Source organism: Salmo salar, chromosome 10 (genome assembly GCF_965601325.2).
Source record: "Salmo salar chromosome 10, fSalSal1, whole genome shotgun sequence".
Classification (NCBI taxonomy): Eukaryota; Metazoa; Chordata; class Actinopteri; order Salmoniformes; family Salmonidae; genus Salmo; species Salmo salar.
Window position 1 is genome coordinate 108,884,326 of NC_138300.1, and position 26,813 is coordinate 108,911,138.

A 26,813-nucleotide genomic window follows, 5' to 3' on the forward strand; every position below is an offset into this window, starting at 1 on the left:
ACCATGGAAATGCTCTTACTGGTGATATAAAGAGAGGGAGACGTAGGAACATGCGCCTCCCAGGGATTAGAAAGGGCTGGAGTTATGACCCTGCATGTTATAACATAATACAAGGAGGCTGCACACCCTAATGCAGGTCACTCTAAAGACTAATCAATTTAAGTGAATTTGACTAATATTAAACGTAGTATGTAGCTTCTTTTTGGAGTCTGACATCAATCATTGTCTATCTAGAGCTAAACTGAATTCCACCACGATGAGTCATTCAGTTCAAGTTCAGTCAATACAGATTACTAGTGACACCTTCAGATACATTTATTGTATGCTGGAAAACTGGGAACAAGAACATTAAATAGAAACCTTGTCTTAATTTTGTGTTAAATATTCAATGTAAAGATTGATTTAAAATAAATCTGACTATCACACATTCCTGAACCATTTCATTCTAATAATTGAAACGGGTGTATATAGAAATATTATTATTTTCATTCATCATACAATATTATTTGAAATCTGTAATAGCAAACCACAAAGAACAATTTCAATGTTCTTACTTATTGCTCCACCATGATGCAAAACACTGTGCCGCTGCATTTCCTTCAAAAACAAACCTAACACACAAATGGGAAATCAATTTTGACTGCATTAAAGCAAAAACATGTCGCTGTTTCCAGGCAACACCTTAATTTATGAATGGTTCTTGAAAGAATTATGTAAAAACAGAACATTTTGTTGAGGGAAAATAATATTCCGTTATAAAAAACAACAGCCATAGTTGATCCACTTGTGCTCACACGATCCATGTATGTGTCATGTCTATAGTTTGATCTACAGTTCTGAACTGTTGACAATGTCCAGCTATCGGGCTCTGAAGTGATCAGTAAACCCAAGCTAACCTGGCAGCATAGTAACTCTTTCAGGATTCAGGCCCAGTCAGACAGCTACAGTAACAGGCTAGTTCACTACATGAGGAGAGCGTGTTTGTCTCCCCTCCAGCAGTGTCATCTCATCCTACCCACGTGCTAATGACTTGGAGGTGAAACACAACCCTCTGGAAACTTTTGTTTGCTGTCCAACTGCCAGCCAGTGCAGATTTCCATTGGAGTGGTTCAAGTGAGGCTCGTCTCTGAACTATGGAGGAGTCAACAGCAATACTATAGTACTGTACACTGAGTGTACAAAACATTTGCTCTTTCTATGACATACATAGACTGACCAGGTGAATCCAGGTGAAAGATATGATCCCTTATTAAAATCAGTGTAGATGAAGGGGAGAAGACAGGTTAAAGGATTTTTAAGCCTTGAGACAATTGAGGCTGTTCTGATAGAAAAGGGGGTGCAATTAAATATTAGGAAGGTGTTCCTAATGTTATGTACACTGTGTATATTCTGAACAGTTAACGTTCTGTCAGAGAAATCAAAACTATTTGGTGCAATGTCCAGCTATAAACGACATTTTGTTGCTTAAAAAATACATTTATGCCTGGACAAGTTGGAAGAGTTAAGTATCGTCACTTATGTGATTTGTTTAAATATATATTTTTAAATCGGATTAAATGACATTGAACCAACTTGGAATAGACATTGAAATGACAACTGTGCCTAGTGGAGAAGGCATTGGTTGAAATTCTCCCGGAGAATCTGATGGTCTAGTCAGTTTGATCTCCTATAACACTAGCAAATCACGAGCCAATCAGCACAGAGCGTGGCGGTGTTCCCAAAGCATAATGTTGGTCCCACGTGGAGAAAAGAGTGTGCATCTCAGTAGGCTATGGATGGAGCCCAGTGCACTGTGCATGTATCTGGTAACATTTTTCCTGTGACAGGTACATTTGCTACAGCATAGCCTATATTATTAAACACAACAAGACTGATGGAACAGATCAAGACATTTAGTTTAAAATGTTGCTAAACTATTATTTCTTCAAATTATAAATTAAGCAATTTGCACACAGCAATACGTGAGAATGTTCCAAAATGTAGGTAGCCGGAAAATACCATTCTAACGTACACCACGTGCCAGTGGTTTGTATGACAGAGATATAAATAAATATCTGTTAAGCATTTTGAAAGATGAGAGATCTAAAGATGCAACAACTAGGATGTTACGCAGAATGCTAATTAGGCTAATCATTCATTGATCATGCGAGACATTGATTAAGCTAAACTTTATTAAAAGATACTGACTGGTGTTCTGATCCACGCCCCAAGCTTCCATGAGATAGTTTGACAGATTGTGAAGGAATTCTTCAGTTGTGCAAACCCACAGTTTCATCAGCTGTCTGGGTGGCTGGTCTCAGACGATCGCGCAGGTGAAGAAGCCGGATGTGGAGGTCCTGGGCTGGCATGGTTACACGGGGTCTGTGGTTGTGAGGCTGGCTGGACGCACGGCCAAATTCTCTAAAATGACATTGGAGGCGGCTTATGGTAGAGAAATTAACATTACATTTCCTTGCAACAGCTCTGGTAGACATTCCTGCAGTCAGCATGCCAATTGTACGCTCCCTCAAAACTTGAGACATATGTGGTATTGTGTTGTGACAAAACTGCACATTTTAGAGTGGCGTTTTATTGTCTTCAGCCCAAGGTGCACCTGTGTAATGATCAATGTTCCCTCTAAGCTGCATTCGGGCACACAATAGCCCCGAGGCTGCCGTGCAGAAGAAATATCAGCCCATGGAGAGAAGGACAAGATTGATCTTTACTCAACTTTTATGTTTTCCCTGTTAGTTAACAATCTCTTTATAAAAAGACTCAATCATGGACACTCTTACTGACAGTTGTGGCTGCTTTGCATGATGTATTGTTGTCTCTACCTTCTTTCCCTTTGTGCCGTTGTCTGTGCCCAATAATGTTTGTGCCATGTTTTGTGCTGCTACCATGTGCTGCTACCATGTTGTTGTCATGTTGTGTTGCTATCATGCTGTGTTGTCATGTGTTGCTGCCTTGCCATGTTGTTGCCTTAGGTCTCTCTTTATGTAGTGTTGTCTCTGTTGTCGTGATGTGTGTTTTGTCCTATATTTATATTTTATTTATGTTTTTATTTTTAATCACGCCCCCTCAGGAGGCCTTTTGTCTTTTGGTAGGCCGTCATTGCAAATAAGAATTTGTTCTTAACTGACTTGCCTAATTAAAGGTTAAATAAAATTTAAATTTAAAAAAAATATACAACAAAAATCAGCTCCTCCCTCGGCTTTCCGGCCAACCACCTACGAGTCGAGAGCGCAGATGATGGGTCTTGGGGGAGCGCACAGACCAGTCGAAAGCACCAAATATGGTGGAGTGAGCTGAGAATGGGTCCAGCGAGCGCACATGCAGCGGGGGTGCGCAAATTGAACTTGAGTTTCAAGTGTGACTTTGAGTGAACAGAACATTACTGCCGCACGCAAAGTATTAATTTGAGAGCAGAGATGTTTATTTTTATGGAGATACAGCTGATGTCGGAACTTTACATAGACTTAGGTTGGAGTCATTAAAACTCGTTTTTCAACCACTTTTTCAACCACAAACTCTAGTTTTGGCAAGTCGGTTAGGACATCTACTTTGTGCATGACACAAGTAATTTTTCCAACAATTGTTTACAGACAGATTGTGTCACTTATAATTCACTGTATCACAATTCCAGTGGGTCAGAAGTTTACATACACTAAATTGACTGTGCCTTTAAACAGCTTGGAAAATTTCTGAAAATTATTTAATGGCTTTAGAAGCTTCTAAAAGCTTCTACCTTCAAACTCAGTGCCTCTTTGCTTGACATCATGGGAAAATCAAAAGAAATCAGCCAAGACCTCAGAAAAAAATTGTAGACCTCCACAAGTCTGGTTCATCATTGGGAGCAATTTCCAAATGCCTGAAGGTACCACGTTCATCTGTGAAACAATAGTATGCAAGTATAAACACCATGGGACCACGCAGCTGGCATACCGCTCAGGAAGGAGACGCGTTCTGTCTCCTAGAGATGAACGTACTGTGGTGCGAAAAGTGCAAATCAATCCCAGAACAACCGCGAAGGACCTTGTGAAGATGCTGGAGGAAACAGGTACAAAAGTATCTATATCCACAGTAAAACGAGTCCTACATCGACATAACCTGAAAGGCGGCTCAGCAAGGAAGAAGCCACTGCTCCAAAACTGCCATAAAAAAGCCAGACTACGGTTTGCAACTGCACATGGGGACAAAGATCGTACTTTTTGGAGAAATGTCCTCTGGTCTGAGGAAACAAAAACAGAACTGTTTGACCATAATGACCATCGTTATGTTTGGAGGAAAAAGGGGGTCAACATCATACTTTTACAGTCTTAGCAAGCAGTCATCATCATGAATCAAGTCGACAATCTACTGGCAAATCCTTTTTAATCCTTGTCATATGAAGATAAATAATGAAGAGAAATTATAGATAAAACGTATCGGTGCTCATCGGCCATGAACATTACACAACAAGTCGGAAATCGCAAATTCAACAATGAGTGGTTTGGAAGGAATCAGTGGCTAACTGCAAGCATTGCAAAGCAATCACAAGCCTGCTATTCAGTGGAGTGGCTGTGTGGCCCCAAGTCTAAGATTAAGGGCCTCTTTTCCTAGTTTAAAATTATAAACATGGCCATGCTGTCAATGAAACATGATTTTTGCTGCGCTCAAAACAACTTAACTCGGAACTGCAAAATCTGACTTTAGTGATTTCAAGACAACTGGGAACTCGGGAAAAACAAGCTAGGACTGGGAAAAATGTTTAGAACTTTCATCCAACTCGGAATTGTAAATTCGGAACTCGGGCCTCTTTCTAGAGCTATGACCTGAAGATCACTGATGTCATCATGATTAAACTTTTTTCTTCTTTTTTTTTCTTGAGTTCCCAGTTGTCTTGAAAGAACCATAAATCCAGAGAATGCCAGACTTTGATGACAAAGTTTAATGACAAAAGTTACCCACGAAGGACCACCGCGCCACTTTCCTGTTTAAGTGAGCACAGCACAACAAGGTGAGTCCAAAAATGTCTTGTATGCTGCTGCATAAATTATGTAATATGCTGTAGCTAAGAAAGTAATACTAAGTGTATGTTGTGTAGTAAGCGGTTAGTAGCCCATGTGCCTCACCTTAGTAATTTGGTCTATTTTCACCTCTTCATTTCACCTACTGTTCTGACTTGGTAGTGCACATGTAGCCTACAGCCTGTTTTTGAGAAATGTAATCATTGAATATTGTAAGAGCTTTCATTGTCTGCTTATGTGCCCCCTTTATTTATCCTACGGTTCTGACTTGGTGAACAGGGAGAACACTAAGAACTGCGCATGTTATGAATTCTGTCACAGTACATTTCAAAAGTGCTGAACAAATAATTATATTGACTACGTCCGTCCTAGCTTGCACATTAATGTCTTAATTGCCTCTTATTCGCTTGTCGTCCCCTTATGCCAGTTTGTACATCTCAATTGTCAATAGAAGCCACATTTGCTTAAGCAAGTCAGCCATATCTGTAGGGACTGACGCTGGGAGACGAGAACCAAGTACAAGGAGTGATACTACAACAAACCATGTGTTTGTTGTATTTGATACCATTCCGCCTATTCCGCTCCAGCCATTACCAAGAATCCATCCTCCCCAATTAAAGGTGCCACAAACCTCCTGTGGTGGTGCTCACCAGACCAGTGTTTAGAGGCAGGGATGGACTGAGATTGCCCCTCTATTCTGCACTCAGTGATGTCCAGTCCCCATAAACACTCCTCGACACGGTTAGTTCCCATTCCCCCATAAACACTCATCGACACGGTTAGTTCCCATTCTCTCACACACAAACACAGTTAAACACCTAGTGTTGAGATTCCATACTAAATCTTATTCCATCTTCTGTATCTTTCTGTCCTCTATATAGATTGTGCTGATGCTACACTGTGAGAACCTGGAAATCATCAGTGGTTCTGAGGGAGGCGACGTAGCCGCCAACAGTGCCTGGGACACGTTCCAGCATTACCACTGTCTGGAGAACAGCCAGAGTGTGATCAAGAGCCCCTCCACAGACATCTGCCATAACTTATCTTTAGCGTGTCAGCTCTTCTGCACTAGGGAGGTAAAGGTATGGCACTGCACTCACAACAGTCTTGGTACATCTATCTCATCATGCCCATCTAGTGTGGAGGTTGACGGGAGAATAATAACAAAACCAGTTGATATTGCCAATCATTTTGCAGATTGTTTTACAAAGAAAATAAATTTACTGAGCAACAATGTAAACATACATTCTTCCAAACAAGCTATTGTCCAATGGGTTGATGATCATATTATGAGCAACAAGATCTGCTCTTTTAGTCTGCAAATGGTGACAGTGGAGGTGTTAAACCTATTGAAGTCATTACTTGATGGTAAATCTACAGGTTATGGTCTTATGGACAATTTTTTGCTTCGCTGTGCTGCTCCCCAGATTGCAGTTCCACTGAGATACATATTTAATTGGTCACTGGAAAAGGGGATGTTTGCAAATGTATGGAAGCATGCGAAACTGTGTCCTATTCCGAAAGACTGCAAAGAACCCATTACTCCTGCCAATAGTCGACCAATTAGTCTACTCCCTACACTCAGTAATATATTGGAGGGTATTGTGAGTAGACAAATATGGGAGTACATGGAAAAGAATGATCTGATTACAGCCAATCAGCATGCTTATCGCAAAAAACATTCCACTACCACTGCATTGGTTGACATGACTGACCAGTGGCTCAATGCTATGGATAATAGCAAGTTTGTGGGTGTACTATTTTTAGATTTCAGTGCAGCATTTGATTTAGTGGATCATGAAATAATTTTGACAAAATTAATGCATTATGGTTTTAAGGAGGTAGCATTGAATTGGGTACAGTCATATCTAACTGACAGGAAACAGTCCAACAATATCAATGGTTCATTTTCTTCCCCTCATGTGTTAAACTGTGGAATACCGCAGGGCAGCTGCCTTGGGCCACTTCTTTATTTAATATATACCAACGACCTTCCCTATGCCTTAGCTGAAACTCAAGCTACTATATTTGCAGATGATACTACAATTTATGCAGCAAGACAATCGGTTCAACAGGTACAGCAAGCTTCACAAGGCGATTTTGAGAATATCAGGGAGTGGGTTTGCCAAAACAAACTTGTTTTAAACACCAAGAAAACCAAAGTTATGTTGGTCTGTTCCACTAGGAAGAGGCCAAAACAGCATGGGATACAATTAAGTATGGGAGGAGTACAAATTGAAGAAGTGGCAGAAACCAAACTATTGGGAGTGCAGCTAGACAACTACTTATCATGGTCGTCTCAAATAACAAATATATGTAAAAAAAAAAAAACAGCATGCATAATCAGAAAGACAGCTAAATATTTACCAGGAAAAATTATTCAGCAAATAACCCAAGCATTAATTGAGAGTCAGGTTAACTACTGTTCTGTGGTCTGGGGAAATGCATCATCAAGTGAAGTTAGGAGGCTGCAGATTGCACAGAACAAAGCAGCAAGGATTGTGTTAAGGTGGAGATATGGTTCTTCTGTTGCAGTCATGCGCAATGTTCTTGGTTGGTCATCAATCGACAAGATAATTGAAAAAAAACATGCTTATTTTATTTCATAATATATATCATTTAAAACAGCCAAGTTCTATTCACAACGGTATTCAGTTGGTAAGAGACAGACATTCCGTAAATACTAGGAATAGATTGTCCACCATCTATGCGTTATCCAGACAGAAAAGAGAAATAGGCAAAAGAACATTTCGATTTAGAGCAATAAAGAAATGGAATAAATGAACTGAGCAAACCAGAAACCTTTCAATATATAAATGTAAACATTATTTTAAAACGATTTAAATATAATACATAGAAATGTTGTGGGACTATAGTAGATAAAGAAAATAATATTTTTTAGATTGAGTATTTATTGGGTAATTATGTTAGTATATTATGTATGTTTGTAATAGTGTGTTATATGTGAAAATGTGTTTGTATTATAAATTGGATTTTAATGTTTAAGGACTCTTGGAAGATTAGTCCAAATGGGGACTAAAAGAGATCCAAATAAAATCAACAGTCATGTATGACTGCTTAAATATCCTTAAACGTACTTATGCTAATTTATGCGTTTCTTAATTAAAGGTCTAAGGAAGGTATCTTATGGCTCAATAATACTGATGAATGGCGTAGATTGTACACCTCTGCCCAGTCCCATATTGGGGCAAACATGCAACAGCTCTGTGCCATTTTATCTGTTCTCGATTTCTTGCATTCTTTTTCCGTGCCTCCTAAAACCCCATCGGAGGAGAGGACCCAAGGTTCCTCACCTCAGACCTCCAAAGGGGTTTGAAAAGGATGTGAGTAGCGAGGACGTGAGGAGTTGAGCTGAGATTAATTGGGACAGAGCTAACGTGATTGTTTTAGGTGGACTTATGTTGAATGATACATTTGTTATCTGTTTGCACATATATCTTTGTTCTACTTGTGCTCTTTCCACAAATAGCTCTGGCTTGCTGATAACATCTGATCTGATCAAACTCCTTATGCGATTTGACTCCTGTGTTACTGCCTGTACTCAATAAAACTTCCAATGCCAAATTGAAATAATTTGCCCATGTAATTTGATAGACAATGGTAGCTTCCAATCAGACAATTACTACAAAACAAATCTGTTTTCCTTAGTTAAATGTTTGGTAAATGCAGGGCATTGCTTTGTCCTCTGTCCTCCTTTGAATACTGTGTGTACCATGAGTTTAGCTGGTTAAATTCTAGTTTACATTCTATTTGTTGGAACTGGTTAAGTATTGTTAATGTAGCAGGTTCTCCCCTTCGTGTCTCCATATAATTCAAAATCTCCATGTGCTGTGTATGTGTGTGCCATTGGGATAAAAAAATACCCTTAATATCGGATCTTTCATCTTTCATCAGGGTAGGTAGCATAAACGTAATCACATGCAAAACCATATGTTACATTAGTATACACATCAAAAGTCCCAATACAAAGTTACCTCACTTTTCTCTTTTTGGAGTTATTACATAAAACCGATCAGAATGCCGAAGTCATGTCAGAAAATGTTTTTCCAGGGTGTGATGTTATATGGAGGAACCGGCAAGCCAGCCTATTCCTTATTATGTAAACTCCAACAGAAATAACTTCAAAATGTATAACTTCAAATTAAACCAAATAGTTTGCACTCATGACTACTGGTTTCAATAACATTTTCAGCCTACTTACAAGCAAATATTTATGAATTTGTTACAAATCAACTTGTAAGGTTGCTAGCCAACTAGCCTGCTAACTTTAGCCCTACTTGCCTGCTAATGTTACGGTAGCACCGAATGAGTCAGCCAATTGCTATCCACACTAGCTTACAGCTATATTGAAGTAATCCAAAGTTTTGTAAATACATAACGCCATCTAACCAAATATCAAAGAATGTTAGCTATATGCCGTTAGCTAGCCAGCGTTAGCTATTTAGACAACTAGCTATTAGCCTAGCCAACCACCACGGTTATGGTCGTCAAAAGCAAAGAGGGAGCAGAAACAGATTGATGGCCGGGGCCATCCAATGGTAAAACTTTTAAGACTGCAGGCTGAGTTAGCTACCAAAGCGAGGGGGAGGTGGGTGCTTCACCAGGCCAAGGGAGTGTCAGGGAAATCAAATAGCTATATAGCGAGAAAAATCCAAAATAGATTGATTCTATTACAAAACTTCCGTAGACTACTTCAGAGAACATGCCGAAAAGTTGACAAAACAAAAAGGAGAACAGACGAAGTACTACACACTTAGGTACTACACACTTTATCCCACCGTACCTTCTCCGCTATGCAATCTGGTTTCAGAGCTGGTCATGGGTGCACCTCAGCCACGCTCAAGGTCCTAAACGATATCATAACCGCCATCGATAAGAGACATTACTGTGCAGCCGTATTCATCGACCTGGCCAAGAATTCGACTCGGACAATCACCACATTCTTATTGGCAGACTCGACAGCCTTGGTTTCTCAAATGATTGCCTCGCCTGGTTTACCAACTACTTCGCTGATAGTTCAGTGTGTCAAATCGGAGGGCCTGTTGTCCGAACCTCTGGCAGTCTCTATGGGGGTGCCACAGGGTTCAATTCTCGGGCCGACTCTCTTCTCTGTATACATCGATGATGTTGTTCTTGCTGCTGGTGATTCTCTGATCCACCTCTACGCAGATGACACCAATCTGTATACTTCTGGCCACTCTCTGGACACTGTGTTAACAAACCTCCAGACGAGCTTCAATGCCATACAACTCTCCTTCCGTGGCCTCCAACTGCTCTTAAATGCAAGTAAAACTAGATGCATGCTATTCAATCGATCACTGCCAGCACCTGCCCGCATCACTACTCTGGATGGCTCTGACTTAGAATACGTGGACAACTACAAATACCTAGGTGTCTGGTTAGACTGTAAACTCTCCTTCCAGACTCACATTAAGCATCTCCAATCCAAAATTAAATCTAGAATCAGCTTCCGATATCGCAACAAAACATCCTTCGCTCATGCTGCCAAACATACCCTCGTAAAACTGATCATCCTACCGATCCTCGACTTTGGCGATGTCATCTATAAAATAGCCTCCAACCCTCTACTCAACAAATTGGATGCAGTCTATCACAGTGCCATCCGTTTTGTCACCAAAGCCCCAAACACTACCCACCACTGCGACCTGTACACTCTCGTTGGTTGGCCCTCGCTTCATACTCGTCGCCAAACCCACTGGCTACAGGTTATCTACAAGTCTCTGCTAGGTAAAGCCCCGCCTTATCTCAGCTCACTGGTCACCATAGCAGCACCCACTCGTAGCACACGCTCCAGCAGGTATATCTCACTGGTCACCCCCAAAGCCAATTCCTCTTTTGGTCGCCTTTCCTTCCAGTTCTCTGCTGCCAATGACTGGAACGAACTGCAAAAATCCCTGAAGCTGGAGACTCATATCTCACTCACTAGCTTTAAGCACCAGCTGTCAGAGCAGCTCACAGATCACTGCATCTGTAAACAGCCCATCTATCTACCTCATCCCCTTACTGTATTTATTTATTTATCTTGCTCCTTTGCACCCCAATATCTCTACTTGCACATTCATCTGCTGCACATCTACCATTCCAGTGTTTAATTGCTATATTGTAATTACTTTGCCACCATGGCCTATTTATTGCCTTACCTCCCTTATCTTACCTCATTTGCACTCACTGTATATAGACTTTGTTTTCTTTTTTCTACTGTATTATTGACTGTATGTTTTGTTTATTCCATGTGTAACTCTGTGTTGTTGTATGTGTCGAATTGCTATGCTTTATCTTGGCCAGGTCGCAGTTGTAAATGAGAACTTGTTCTCAACTGGCCTACCTGGTTAAATAAAGTTGAAATGAAATAAAATAAAAAAAAGAGCAACCAAGTTTGAAGGCACCAGAGCCTGCCATGCTAACGGGTTCCCACTAGATAACACAGCCACAAAGTCTGTGAAGAGCATGCGGTGTGGCTAACATTAGCCAGCTTGAGCTGGCGTATGAACTCGGTAGCAGACTAGATCCTACATATGACAATGAGCAACAGTGCATTGTGGGTAGTTTAGAAGATATCTGTAAATAAGTTAATAAATATGTAACAACCCAAAAACATAACTATGTTTGTACTTCTTGGTAACTGCCAGGTCGCAGTTGTAAATGAGAACTTGTTCTCTACTGGCCTACCTGGTTAAATAAAGGTGAAATAAAATAAAAATGATTGACTAAAACTTGGTTACTACGTTTTTGATCACACTGGTGAGTAAAAACTCATGCTTCCTACCCTTTAACTAGCCCACAAGTCCTTCCTTTCTTGCGACGTCGTGATCGTTATGCCATTATTATGTGTGTACCCACATGTTATTCTCAACAATGGAGTCATTATATTTAGCTGGCTTAAATTATGGCCAGGACCTAGTGTATGATGAATTCATTTCTTAGATCAGCCAAATTATGCCCATACTCCACCTATTCTTTAATACATTGGGATTAACGCCCTCATATCATGCAAACACATAAGACACTTGTGGAAAGGTGAAGAAAAACAAACTAGTGATGGACTATGGTGTTACTTAGCTAACAGACGAATGTTGCTGGCTAACAAATAATTAGCTAGCTAGCTAACTTTAGCAAGTAGATTCATCTCAAGGTATTGCATAGCCATTTAATTTATTTCCCAATGACTTTGTTTGTTTCAAGTTTCCCTAGTTGTTCGGTACTTACTGTTCAAGCTGGCTAGCAAACTAAACAGACGGCTCTGAAGTGCATCAGTTTGAGGTCATATGCACCCAAGACTCAACCAATCACACGACAACACTGGACTGGCCAAGGGCAAGCATTTGTTAGTTCGTCCATCACTCCAGTGAAAGTGACCAATGTAAGGTTTCTCGACATGCACCTGCTTCTAAGGCAGCCCCCCAAAAGCCTGAAATCCAATCGAGAAAACCACAGCCACAAAGCCCAAATAAAAATTCAAGAGAACAAAAATTTGCTTTATGGTCTTAATTTAAGGTTAGGCATAAGATTAGCAGTGAGGTTAGGTTTAAAATCACATTTTAACAAGATACATTGTAGAAATAGGTGGGGATTATGACTTTGTGGCAACTAGTGACGACCAGAAAAAGGATACATTGAAACCCAAAAGGTGCCAAGACTTGAGAGCGAGCAACTTGAGAAATTGAGAGTGTAAACTTGGCAAAGACAATTTGATGCTTTTTACACATTTTAACCATGGTTCTTTGCTTAGGTTAATTTTTTTTTTTATTCAGACATTTTTCTTTTTGATCTGCAACAATGATGTTCAGCTCGCCCAAACTCACACTTGAACATCCTCTGCTCTCTCGACCAAATTTCTGCGCTCTTGACTGGTCTGTGTGCTCGCAGCACTCATCCTGGAATTTAGAGTCTGATTTGATGCGATATAGATTCTGCAGTTTCAAAGTTGCCGATCCTTGCCAAACATCTCTTAAAAATGACCCCTTGAGTGCTATTTCAAAATACACCTTTTACAGGATGAGAAAACCATATGCACTGGCGACACAAAGCACAAATATTTAAACTCAAAATGTGCCATTCTGTTATTTTAATTCATTAGAGTTACAGTGCCTTCAGAAAGTATTCGCAAACCTTGACTTTTTCCACATTTTGTTGTGTTACAGCTTGAATTTAATGATTTGTCACTGAAAAAAAATACAAAATTGAAGCAGACACTGAATATCCCTTTAAGCATGGTTATTAATTAATTACACTTTGGATGGTGTATCAATACACCCAGTCACTACAAAGATACAGGCGTCCTTCCTAACTCATTTGGGGGAGAGGAATGAAACCACTCAGGGATTTCACCATGAGGCCAATGGTGACTTTAAAACAGTTATAGAGTTTAATGGCTGTGATAGGTGAACTGAGGATGGATCAACAACATTGTAGTTACTCCACAATACTAACCTAATTGACAGAGTGAAAAAAAGGAAACCTGTACAGAAGAAAAAAACATTTTACAAAACATATATCCTTGTTTGCAACAAGGCACTAAAGCAATACTGCAAAAAAATTGGCAAAGCAATTCATTTTTGGTCCTGAATACAAAGTGTTATGTTTGGGGCAAATCCAATAAAACACATTAGCAGGTACCACTTCCCATATTTTCAAGCATAGTGGTGGCTGCATCATGTTATGGGTATGTGCTTGTAATTGTTAAGGACTGGGGATTTTTTCAGGATAAAAAATAAACAGAATGGAGCTAAGTACAGACAAAATCTGGTACAGTCTGCTTTCCACCAGACACTGGAAGATTAGTTTACCTTTCAGCAGGAATTTCACCTAAAACACAAGGCCAAATCTACACTGGAGTTACTTACCAAGAAGACATTGAATGTTCCTGCTTGAAAATCTTTGGCAAGACCTGAAAATGGTTGTCTAGCAACGATCAACAATCAATTTGACAGCTCAGTTGGTAGAGCATGGTGTTTGCAACGCATGGTGTTTGCAACGCCAGGGTTGTGGGTTCGATTCCCATGGGGGGGCCAGTATGAAAAAAAATGAATTTTTTTTAATGAAAAATGAAATGTATGCATTCACTACTGTAAGTCACTCTGGATAAGAGCGTCTGCTAAATGACTAAAATGTAAATGAAGAGAATGATGGGCAAATGTTGCACAATCCAGGTATGGAAAGCTCTTATCAAATCAAGATATATTAGTGTTATATTTTCCATAAAAAATTTTTTTGCAAATGTCTTTCACTTTGACATGTGTATTTTGTATCGAGCATTAACAAAAATAACAATTACATCCATTTTAATCCCACTTTGTAACAATAAAATGTGGGCAAAGTCAAGTGGTGTGAATACTTTCTGATGGCACTGTAGATATGATGATTAAGTGCTAAGTACCCTCCTATATGCTGATGACATTATTTTGATGGCAGAAACTGAACAACAATTTTCAGGCCAATCAAAACTCTAATCCAGACATATTTAAAAGTCCTGCCACCCAGGCCCTGCCCCTTCTTTTCTGTGCGCTATCAGGATCACGACGGACTGCTCTAAATTGCTAGTTGGGTCATTGGGCGGGGGCATTCCGCTGAATTGGGTCTAGGGGTGTCTGGATCGAATCTGGTTGATTTAAATGGACCTTAAAGCAGACTCTGCTTCCCCCATGTATTGTCCATAGATATTTGGGCAGGTCTACTTCCTCCAGGTATTATGTTACTGCTGGGTTTCATATAAGCACAACACCTATTGTTCTTCAGGCAGCTATATCGTTGAGTCAAAGCCCTCTATTAGGTGTCATCTTCCTGGGGCGTCACTCGCCCTCCCTCAGCAATAGGGCTTTATAAATGTGATTGAATAGGCTCTACCAAGAAAGACAGGCCTGGAGGTTGGAGTAACATCAACATGCTCCAAGAAGTGTGAACTCCAGAGCAGCCTGCTGAGTGTTTGAGTAGGATCCTTCCTTGACACTCCGCAGGGTTAGGAGCACGTGGTTACAAAGAGGGCTGTGAACCCTGCGTGTCCCTGGGCTAAACACTGATACAACATCCGTTAGATAACAGTAACGGTGCTCAGGACGCAACAAATAGACTTTTTCAGCGCCGCATAATGAAATGTACAAAACCAATATATTCAAATAGTCAAAGACACCTTTTATTAACCGAAAGAAGTGCAACAGAGTGATGGGGGCTTCTTTTCTTTTAGACTACATCTGACCTCTTGTAAAGTAAATTTGTCAAAAGAGCTTAGATATCCACTGAAATAGTCTGATACCATATTCCTGTGTATCATAACTGTTAGTTCTGAACCAACGTTGCAGTACAGTAAAATAGTAGCATAGTGCCAATACCATTGCAGGAACCAAAAATTGTCCTCAATGTATCTGCTATAATAAGGTATTTTTCTTTACTTGTGGTATAAGCAGTGCATGCTGTCAATACTACTGTACTGTACTCAGTCCATGGAAAGGAAGTAGTTGAAGCCTGGATTTCCCATTTCAGAACAGGTCAAAAACTCTGATGTTTGTTTTAGCTTCATGCTCTGACTCACGCATTGACGGATGGTTAGCATATTGCTCTCATGACACATGGTTCGTGGGTCCCTACCATCTGTAGACTAAACAGCTAACAGGATCTATCACTCCCTCTCCACTGGGATTCTCTGCCTCTAACCCTATTACGGGGCTGAGTCACTGGCTTACTGGTGCTCTTCCATGCCGTCCCTAGGAGGGGTGCGTCACTTGAGTGGGTTGAGTCACTGACGTGATCTTCCTGTCCGGGTTGGCGCCCCCCTCGGGTTCGTGCCGTGGGGGAGATCTTCGTGGGCTATACTCGGCCTTGTCTAAGGGTAGTAGGTTGGGGGTTGAAGATATCCCTCTAATGGTGTGGGGGCTGTGCTTTGGCAAAGTGGGTGGGGTTATATCCTGCCTAGTTGGCCCTGTCCGGGGGTATCGTCGGACGGGACCACAGTGTCTCCCGACCCCTCCTGTCTCAGCCTCCAGTATTTATGCTGCAATAGTTTATGTTTCGGGGGGCTAGGGTCAGTCTGTTATATGTGGAGTATTCCTCCTGTCTTATCTGGTGTCCTGTGTGAATTTAAGTATGCTCCCTCTAATTATATATATATATATATATATAATATATTAATTAGTGACTAATTATATATATCTCTTTCTCTATCTTCTCTCAGAGCACCTGAGCCCTAGGACCATACCTCAGGACTACCTGGCCTGATGACTCCTTGCTGTCCCCAGTCCACCTGGTCATGCTGCTGCTCCAGTTTCAACTGTTCTGCCTGCGGCTATGGAACCCTGACCTGTTCACTGGACGTGCTACCTTGTCCCAGACCTGCTGTTTTGTACTCTCTCTCTACCGCACCTGCTGTCTCTAACTCTGAATGATCGGCTATGAAAAGCCAACTGACATTTACTCCTGAGGTGCTGACCTGTTGCACCCTCTACAACCACTGTGATTATTATCTGACCCTGCTGGTCATCTATGAACGTTTGAACATCTTGGCCATGTTCTGTTATAATCTCCACCCGGCACAGCCAGAAGAGGACTGGCCACCCCTCAGAGCCTGGTTCCTGTCTAGGTTTCTTCCTAGGTTCCTGCCTTTCTAGGGAGTTTTTCCTACCCACTGTGCTTCTACATCTGCATTGCTTGCTGTTTGGAGTTTTACGCTGGTTTTCTGTACAGCACTTTGTGACATCGTCTGATGTAAAAAGTTCTTTATAAATTCATTTGATTGATTGATCAATCAGGATTTCTATTTTTGGAAAAGTAAGGGCCTTAGATTAAAGCTGTCAGATGCTTTAAATTACGCTGAGGCAGTGATTTGTGTCACTTAATTGTATATCAGTAAGAATTAAAGTGGTATCATTTTTTTAAAGCTTGTGGAGCAATATATATAATCCCATTGATTAAATACAGTGCATTCAGAAAGTATTCAGACCCCTTGACTTTTTCCACATTTTGTTACGTTACAGCCTTATTCTAAAATTGATTAAAATAACTTTTTTCCTCATCAATCTACACACAACACCCCATAATGACGACAGAGGTTTTTAGACATTTTTGCAAATGTATAAAAAAAAACAGAAATACCTTATTTACATAAGTATTCAGACACTTTGCTATGAGTCTCGAAGTTGAGCTTAGGTGCATCCTGTTTCCATTGATCCTCCTTGAAATGTTTCTACAAAAAAAAAGCCGCGAGGTGCCCAGTGACGTGAGCCTACCAGACGAGCTAAATGCCTTTTATGCTCGCTTTGAGGCAAGCAACACTGAAGCATGCATGGGAGCACCAGCTGTTCCAGACAAATGTGTGATCACGCTCTCCGTAGCCGATGTGAGCAAGACCTTTAAACAGGTCAACATTCACAAAGCCGCGGGCCAGACGGGCTACCAGGACGTGTACTCAAAGCATGCGCGGACCAACTGGCAAGTGTCTTCACTGACATTTTCAACCTCTCCCTGACTGAGCCTGTAATGAGCCTACCTGTTTCAAGCAGACCACCATAGTCCCTGGGCACAAGAAAGCGAAAGTAACCTGCCTAAGTGATTACCGCCCCATAGCACTCACATCGGTAGCCATGAAGTGTTTTGAAAGGCTGGTCATGGCTCACATCAACACCATCATGCCAGAAACCTTATACCTACTCCAATTCACATACCGCCCCAACAGATCCACAGATGATGCAATCTCTATTGCACTCCACACTGCCCTTTCCCAACTGGACAAAAGGAACACCAATGTGAGAATGCTGTTCATTGACTACAGCTTGGCGTTTAACCTGTTGGGGATAGGGGGCAGTATTTGCACGGCCGGATAAAAAACGTACCCGATTTAATCTGGTTACTACTCCTGCCCAGTAACTAGAATATGCATATAATTGTTTGATTTGGATGGAACACAACCTAAAGTATCTAAAACTGTTTGAATGGTGTCTGTGAGTATAACAGAACTCATTTGGCAGGCCAAAACCTGAGAAGATTCCAAACAGGAAGCGCTCTCTCTGACTATTTCTTGGCCTTCTTGATCATCTCTATCCAAAACAGGGGATCTCTGGCATAACGTGACATTTTCTAACGCTCCCATAGGCTCTCAGAAGGCGCCAGAACGTTGAATGGTGACTTTGCAGGCCATGGCTGAAAAACAGTAGCGCATTTGGTAAGTGGTCGATCTGAGAACAATGAGACTGGGGCGCGTGCACGAGCCGACACCATGTTTTTATTTTTTTGTCTTTGAACGAAAACATGGTTTCCCGGTGGGAATATTATCGCTTTTTTACGAGAAAAATCGCATAAAAATTGATTTTAAACAGCGTTTGACATGCTTCGAAGTACGGTAATGGAATATTTTGAATTTTTTTGTCACGAAACGCGCCGGGCGCGTCACCCTTCTTTACCCTTCGGATAGTGTATTGAACACACGAACAAAACGCCGCTATTTGGATATAACTATGGATTATTTGGAACCAAAACAACATTTGTTATTGAAGTAGAAGTCCTGGGAGTGCATTCTGATGAAGAACAGCAAAGGTAATCCAATTTCTCTAATAGTAGATCTGAGTTTGGTGAGTACCACACTTGGTGGGTGTCAAAATAGCTAGCCCGTGATGGCCGGGCTATCTACTCAGAATATTGCAAAATGCGCTTTCACCGAAAAGCAATTTTAAAATCGGACACCGCGATTGCATAAAGGAGTTCTGTATCTATAATTCTTAAAATAATTATGTTTTTTGTGAACGTTTATCGTGAGTAATTTAGTAAATTCACCGGAAGTGTTCGGTGGGAATGCTAGACACATGCTAGTCACATGCTAATGTAAAAAGCTGGTTTTTGATATAAATATGAACTTGATTGAACAAAACATGCATGTATTGCATAACATAATGTCCTAGGAGTGTCATCTGATGAAGATCATCAAAGGTTAGTGCTGCATTTAGCTGTGGTTTGGGTTTATGCGACATTATATGCTAGCTTGAAAAATGGGTGTCTGATTATTTCTGGCTGGGTACTCTGCTGACATAATCTAATGTTTTGCTTTCGTTGTAAAGCCTTTTTGAAATCGGACAGTGTGGTTAGATTAACGAGAGTCTTGTCTTTAACCTCTATAGGGTATGTGGGACGAAATCGTTCCACCTACTCAACAGCCAGTGTAATCCCGTGGCGCGTTATTCAAAAACCTCAAAAATGCAAAAACTTCAATTTTTCAAACATATGACTATTTTACACCATTTTAAAGATAAGACTCTCGTTAATCTAACCACACTGTCCGATTTCAAAAAGGCTTTACAACGAAAGCAAAACATTAGATTATGTCAGCAGAGTACCCAGCCAGAAATAATCAGACACCCATTTTTCAAGCTAGCATATAATGTCACATAAACCCAAACCACAGCTAAATGTAGCACTAACCTTTGATGATCTTCATCAGATGACAACCCTAGGACATTATGTTATACAATACATGCATGTTTTGTTCAATCAAGTTCATATTTATATCAAAAACCAGCTTTTTACATTAGCATGTGACTAGCATGTGACTAGCATTCCCACCGAACACTGCCGGTGAATTTACTAAATTACTCACGATAAACGTTCACAAAAAGCATAACAATTATTTTAAGAATTATAGATACAGAACTCCTCTATGCACTCGATATGTCCGATTTTAAAATAGCTTTTCGGTGAAAGCACATTTTGCAATATTCTCAGTAGATAGCCCGGCATCACAGGGCTAGCTATTTAGACACCCAGCAAGTTTAGCACTCACCAAAGTCAGATTTACTATAAGAAAAATGTTATTACCTTTGCTGTCTTCGTCAGAATGCACTCCCAGGACTTCTACTTCAATAAACAAATGTTGGTTTGGTTCAAAATAATCCATTGTTATATCCAAATAGCGGCGTTTTGTTTGTGCGTTCAAGACACTATCCGAAAGGGTAAATAAGGGTGACGAGCATGGCGCAATTCGTGACAAAAAATGTCTAAATATTCCATTACCGTACTTTGAAGCATGTCAACCGCTGTTTAAAATCAATTTTTATGCCATTTTTCTCATAAAAAAGCGATAATATTCCGACCGGGAATCTGCATTTAGATAAACAGACGAAAGAAAATAAAGCATGGGGTCGACTCGGGCACACGCCTAAGCCCATAGTACTCTTATCGGCCACTTGCCAAACACGATAAAGTGTTTCAGCCAGAGGCTGCCTCAATATCGTTCAGCTTTTTCCCGGGCTCTGAGAGCCTATGGGAGCCGTAGGAAGTGTCACGTTATAGCAAAGATCCTCAGTCTTCAATAAAAAGAGCCAAGATGAAACACAACTTGTCAGACAGGCCACTTCCTGCATGGAATCTTCTCAGGTTTTGGCCTGCCATATGAGTTCTGTTATACTCACAGACACCATTCAAACAGTTTTAGAAACTTTAGGGTGTTTTCTATCCAAAGCCAATAATTATATGCATATTCTAGTTACTGGGCAGGAGTAGTAACCAGATTAAATCGGGTACGTTTTTTATCCGGCCGTGTCAATACTGCCCCCTAGCCCTAACAGGTTAAAATGGTGTAAAATAGTCATATGTTTGAGAAATTGAAGTAATAGCATTTCTAAGGTATTTGAATATCGCGCCACGGGATTCCACTGGCTGTTGAGTAGGTGGGACGCAAGCGTCCCACTGGCCCAGAGAGGTTAACACCATAGTGCCCTCAAAGCTCATCACTAAGCTAAGGATCCTGGGACTAAACACCTCCCTCTGCAACTGGATCCTGGAATCCTGATGAGCCGCCCCCAGGTGGTAAGGGTAGGTAACAACACATCTGCCACGCTGATCCTCAACCCTCAGTGGTGCGTGCTTAGTACCCTCCTGTACTCCCTGTTCACCCACGACTGCGAGGCCAAGCACGACTCCAACACCATCATTAAGTTTGCTGACGACACAACAGTGGTAGGCCTGATCACCCACAACGATGAGACAGCCCATTTGGGAGGAGGTCAGAGACCTGGCAGTGAATGTGGTGCCAGGACAACAACTCTCCCTCAATGTGGGCAAGACAAAGGTCGTGGACTACAAAAAAAGGAGGGCCGAATAGGTTGAGAGTTTCAAGTTCCTTGGTGTTCACATCACCAATGAACTATCATGGTCCAAACACACCAAGACAGTTGTGAAGAGGGCACGACATCACCTTAATCCCCTCAGGAGACTGAGAAGATTTGGCACGGGTCCCGAGATCCTCAAAAAGTTCCACAGCTGCATCATCGAGAGCATCCTGACGGGTTGCATCACTGCCTGGTATGGCAACTGCTCGGCATCTGACCGTAAGGCGCTACAGAGGGTAGTGCGTACTGGGCCAAGCTTCCTGACATCCAGGACCTATATACTAGGTGGTGTCAGAGGAAGGCCCAAAACGTTGTCAAAGACTTGGTACCGGAGCGCCAAGCGGTACCGGAGCGCCAAGTTTAGGACCAAAAGGATCCTTAACAGCTTCTACCCCCAAGCCATAAGACTGCTGAACAATTCATCAAAGGGCCCTCCGGACTATTTATATTGACCCCCCCCCCCCCCCTTTATTTTTACACTGCTGCTAATTGCTGTTTATTATCTATGCATAGTCACTTTACCCCTACCTACATGTACAAATTACCTCAACTAACCTGCACCCCCAAACATTGACTCGGTACTGGTACCCCCTGTATATAGCCTTGTTATTGTTATTTTATTGTGTTACTTTTTGTTGTGAGGGCTGTTGATACTGATGAGAAGGGATAATGAAAGCACCCTCGTCTGTCCTTACCCTTCTAACCCTGTGGTTTGGTGTGTCCAACCCTACAGTTACAGTGGTCTCAGTGTTGCTGTACAGGGCCAAAGTGCAGCCAGAAGAAGCTGGCAGGCAGAGGTTCCCTGCAGCTGCAGCTAGCGCTGGAGCAGATGCTCAGCTGTATGTTTTTAGGTGGCACCCACCATGTACCTTGTGGAGCTAAAAGTGCAGTGCATCAGACTGTGCTGAAACTCTCCCTTTGTGACACAGGGAATACCTCAGGGCACGGAGGGAGGCCCGGGGAACAGGCGGTTAGAGTGGCCGGCCCTCCTGCAGCCAGGTCTCCGGAGGACGCCCATTGTACCCCTGCTCTCCAAACAAAGCATGGCCCCATGCCCCTGCACCAGCACTGCAACACACCAGCCCAGTGCACCACGCATTGTTGCTCTAACAAACCTGCTCCCAAATGTTTATTTCATATTAATTTTCTCTTTCTGTTGAATTGTCTCTCCCTCCCAAATTACAGCCTTCCTCTGTGGCCACCACACATTTGATTTCCTGCAACTATCACATAACACAGAATCTTATCAGGCCAGAGAAATGAGACCTCTCTCTCTCAGGCACTCTCTCAACATTCATTTTCACTACTCTGAGAATAACACGAGGAAAGGACAGAGGGACCGAATGACACATCGTTAACACTGACACCTAATTTAGTTTCCATGACTTCTAAAAATGTTTAAAATGGCCATTTAAGACTTTAGAACAGCAGAGGGATGCCCATTTTCAATCAGATGAAATTGTGAGAGATTGTTTCACACAGCAGTGCATCCTTCCCTCACTAAGAAGGTGAATCCCCTGTTCACCTGTTTCATAACACTGTGACGAAACCAATGGTTTTTAAAAGACATGGAAATAACATTTCGTTTTTGGGGATAAAGTCCAGGCATTTACATAGAATTAATTCTGACTCCTTAACATTTACTGTTGAAGAAAAAGCCCTTTATAATAAAGCCATAATAACATTTGCGATGTGGCATAGGCTAGAGTTGAGCAGAGGCGTTTTTAGGAACATTAGTTAGAAGGGTTCATAAAAAAAGTGCCCTTTAAAAAAAACACATTTCATGCAATTCTACGTTAAAAGAAAATCTTAAAAATGTTGTTTTTCAAAGTAGCTCATCTTGAGATAGGCTATTGCCAATAGGAGCGCATCGGCCATCACCGTGAGTATTAGCCTATGGCTTACAACATTAATAATGTCTATACTGTATTTCTGATCAAGTTGATGTTATTCTAATGGACAAAACAATGTGCTTTTCATTCAAAAACAAGGACATTTCTAAGTGACCCCAAACTTTTGAACGGTAGTGAATCTATTGGTTGTACAGACAGATTGGTCTTCTCTTTTCAGTAGGCAAAAACAATACGTTTTTCCCGCAATTGTATTTTGAAATTTGTAAATGGCAAACAGACAACCGGAACCAACCATATAAATATAATCCATAGATGGCAGTTCCCATTCAAGTCAGAACTGGCAGCCATTGCTAGTGTACCCATGAGTTTAATAGTCTAACTGCCAGGGTAAGAGGTTCTAAAACCCTTCTATGGATTATATGTCTATGACCACTACTGCAAAAAGCTGTACATTTGGCACCGATGGGCCTTCCCGACTGTAGGCAACCAACTGGTAACTGCCTAAATAAAAGGAAATATTTGAGTAAATGAGGGATACAAATAATATGTTATGGTGTGGGGTGCATTTTCCTGGCATGGTTTAGGTCCACTTGTAGAATCTATGCCAAGGTGCATTGAAGATGTTCTGGCAGGTCTTGGTGGCCAAAGACCCTTTTAAGATACTATGGTGGTGTGTCCTGTATTTTGGCAGTTACCTGTATGTGCTTGTGATCAAATTTAATCCACAGTTATTTTTTTAGAATCTATTGATCCTCTGTGGTAAAATAATGCTCTCTGGTGTATTTTGAACATTGAGAGTGGTGTCCTGTTGTTGGATAAGAAATTGGAATGTTTTATATTTCTTGCCCAGCCCTTGACTCACACAATATACCAGTCACATTTGATTTATTATGCAGTTTATTTTAATTTGTTTATTACTCAGTTATCCAATCAAGGCAGGGGCCCCCATTTATCGACGTGTACCCCCTACCACCTCTCCTCCCCCCATCTGACGAATAGCAGAAGCAGGCTGTTTATACCTCATTGAGAGCGGACTCCTGAATCCTCCTGTGGTTGGCAGTTGCATAACAAAAGGCATATATATATATATATATATATATATATATATATATATATATATATATATATATATATATATATATATGCCTTTTATAAGAAATGTACATACACCATAGCCAAATACATTTAAATTCAGTTTTTCACAATTCCTGACATTTAATCCTAGTAAAGATTCCCTATCACCACTTTATTATAAGAAAGTTAAATGTCAGAATAATAGTAAAAGGGAATTATTTATTTCAGCTTTTATTTCTTTCATCACATTCCCAGTGGGTCAGAAGTTTACATACACTCAATTAGTATTTGGTAGCATTGCCTTTAAATTGTTTAACTTGGGTCAAACGTTTTGGGTAGCCTTCCACAATATTCCCACAATATGACGGATCACCAGCTCAAGCTGAACCTCGGCAAGACGGAGCTGCTCTTCCTCCCGGGGAAGGACTGCCCGTTCCATGATCTCGCCATCACGGTTGACAACTCCCTTGTGTCCTCCTCCCAGAGTGCTAAGAACCTTGGCGTGATCCTGGACAACACCCTGTCGTTCTCCACTAACATCAAGGCGGTGACCCGATCCTGTAGGTTCATGCTCTACAACATTCGCAGAGTACGACCCTGCCTCACACAGGAAGCGGCGCAGGTCCTAATCCAGGCACTTGTCATCTCCCGTCTGGATTACTGCAACTCGCTGTTGGCTGGGCTCCCTGCCTGTGCCATTAAACCCCTACAACTCATCCAGAACGCCGCAGCCCGTCTGGTGTTCAACCTTCCCAAGTTCTCTCACGTCACCCCGCTCCTCCGCTCTCTCCACTGGCTTCCAGTTGAAGCTCGCATCCGCTACAAGACCATGGTGATTGCCTACGGAGCTGTGAAGGGAACGGCACCTCCATACCTTCAGGCTCTGATCAGGCCCTACACCCAAACAAGGGCACTGCGTTCATCCACCACTGGCCTGCTGGCCCCCCTACCTCTGAGGAAGCACAGTTCCCGCTCAGCCCAGTCAAAACTGTTCGCTGCTCTGGCACCCCAATGGTGGAACAAGCTCCCTCACGACGCCAGGACAGCGGAGTCAATCACCACCTTCCGGAGACACCTGAAACCCCACCTCTTTAAGGAATACCTAGGATAGGATAAAGTAATCCTTCTAACCCCCCCCCCCCCCTTAAAATATTTAGATGCACTATTGTAAAGTGGTTGTTCCACTGGATATCATAAGGTGAATGCACCATTTTGTAAGTCGCTCTGGATAAGAGCGTCTGCTAAATGACTTAAATGTAAATGTAAATGTTGGGTGAATTTTGGCCAATTTCTCCTGACAGAGCTGGTGTAACTGAGTCAGATTTGTAGGCCTCCTTGCTCGCACACGCTTTTCCAGTTCTGCACACAAATTTTCTATCGGATTGAGGTCAGGGCTTTGTGATGGCCACTCCAATACCTTGACTTTGTTGTCCTTAAGTCATTTTGCCACAACTTTGGACATATGCTTGGGGTCATTGTCCAGTTGGAAGACCCATTTGCAACCAAGCTTTAACTTTAACTCCTGACTGATATCTTGAGATGTTGCTTCAATATATCCACATAATTTTTCTGCCTCATGATGCCATCTATTTTGTGAAGTGCACCAGTCTCTCCTGCAGCAAAGTACCCCCGCAACATGATGCTGCCACCCCGGTGCTTCACGGTTGGGATGGTGTTCTTCGGCTTGCAAGCCTCCCCCTTTTTCCTCCAAACATGACGATGGTCATTATGGCCAAATAGTTCTACAGTGGATTTAAAAAGTCTACACACCCCTGTTAAAATGCCAGGTTTTTGTGATGTAAAATAATGAGACAAAGACAAATCATGTCAGAACTTTTTCCACCTTTAATGTGACCTATAACATGAACAATTCAATTGAAAAACAAACTGAAATCTTTGAGGGGGAAAAATAAAAAATAGAAAACTCACAATAACCTGGTTGCATAAGTGTGCACACCCTTAAACTAATACTTTGTTGAAGCACCTTTTGATTTTATTACAGCACTCAGTCTTTTTGGGTAGGAGTCTATTAGCATGGCATATCTTGATGTGGCAATATTTGCCCACTCTTCTTTGCAAAAGCGCTCCAAATCTGGCAGATTGCGAGGACATCTCCTGTGCACAGCCCTCTTCAGATCACCCCAGAGATGTTCAATTGGATTCAGGTCTGGACTCTGGCTGGACCATTCCAAAACATTAATCTTCTTCTGGTGAAGCCATGCTTTCGTGGATTTGGATGTGTGCTTTGGGTCGTTGTCGTGCTGAAAGGTGAACTTCCTCTTCAGCTTTCTAACGGACGCCTGAAGGTTTTGTGCCAAAATTGCCTGGTAATTGGAACTGTTCATAATTCCCTCCACCCTGACTAAGGCCCTGGTTCCAGCTGAAGAAAAACAGCCCCAAAGCATGATGCTGCCACCACCATGCTTCACTGTGGGTATGGTGTTCTTTGGGTGATGTGCAGTGTTGTTTTTGCGCCAAACATACCTTTTGGAATTATGGCCAAAAAGTTCAACCTTGGTTTCATCAGACCATAACACATTTTCCCACGTGCCTTTGGGGGACTTGATGTTTGTTTTTGCAAACTTCAGCCGGGCTTGGATGTTTTTCATTGTAAGAAAAGGCTTCAGTCTTGCCACCCTACCCCATAGCCCATTCATATGAAGAATACGGGAGATTGGTGTCATATGTAGCGCACAGCCAGTACTTGCCAGAAATTCCTGCAGTTCCTTTAATGTTGCTGTAGGCCTCTTGGAAGCCTCCCTGACCAGTTTTCT

General features: G+C 41.6%; 1 protein-coding gene across 3 annotated transcripts in view; it reads right to left on the minus strand.

Moving 5' to 3' along the window:
• The window catches only part of LOC106561460 (transcriptional enhancer factor TEF-1), a 116,452-nt gene that overhangs the window by 86,051 nt on the left and 3,588 nt on the right, over positions 1–26,813 (minus strand). The window contains exon 3 of one of the 3 annotated variants that reach the window (XM_082957362.1): positions 2,188–2,400. The exons of the other annotated variants lie outside the window; for them this stretch is intronic. The gene's annotated coding sequence lies outside the window, so the exon portion shown is untranslated. The remainder of the gene's footprint in view (positions 1–2,187; positions 2,401–26,813) is intronic. 3 annotated transcript variants of the gene reach the window in all.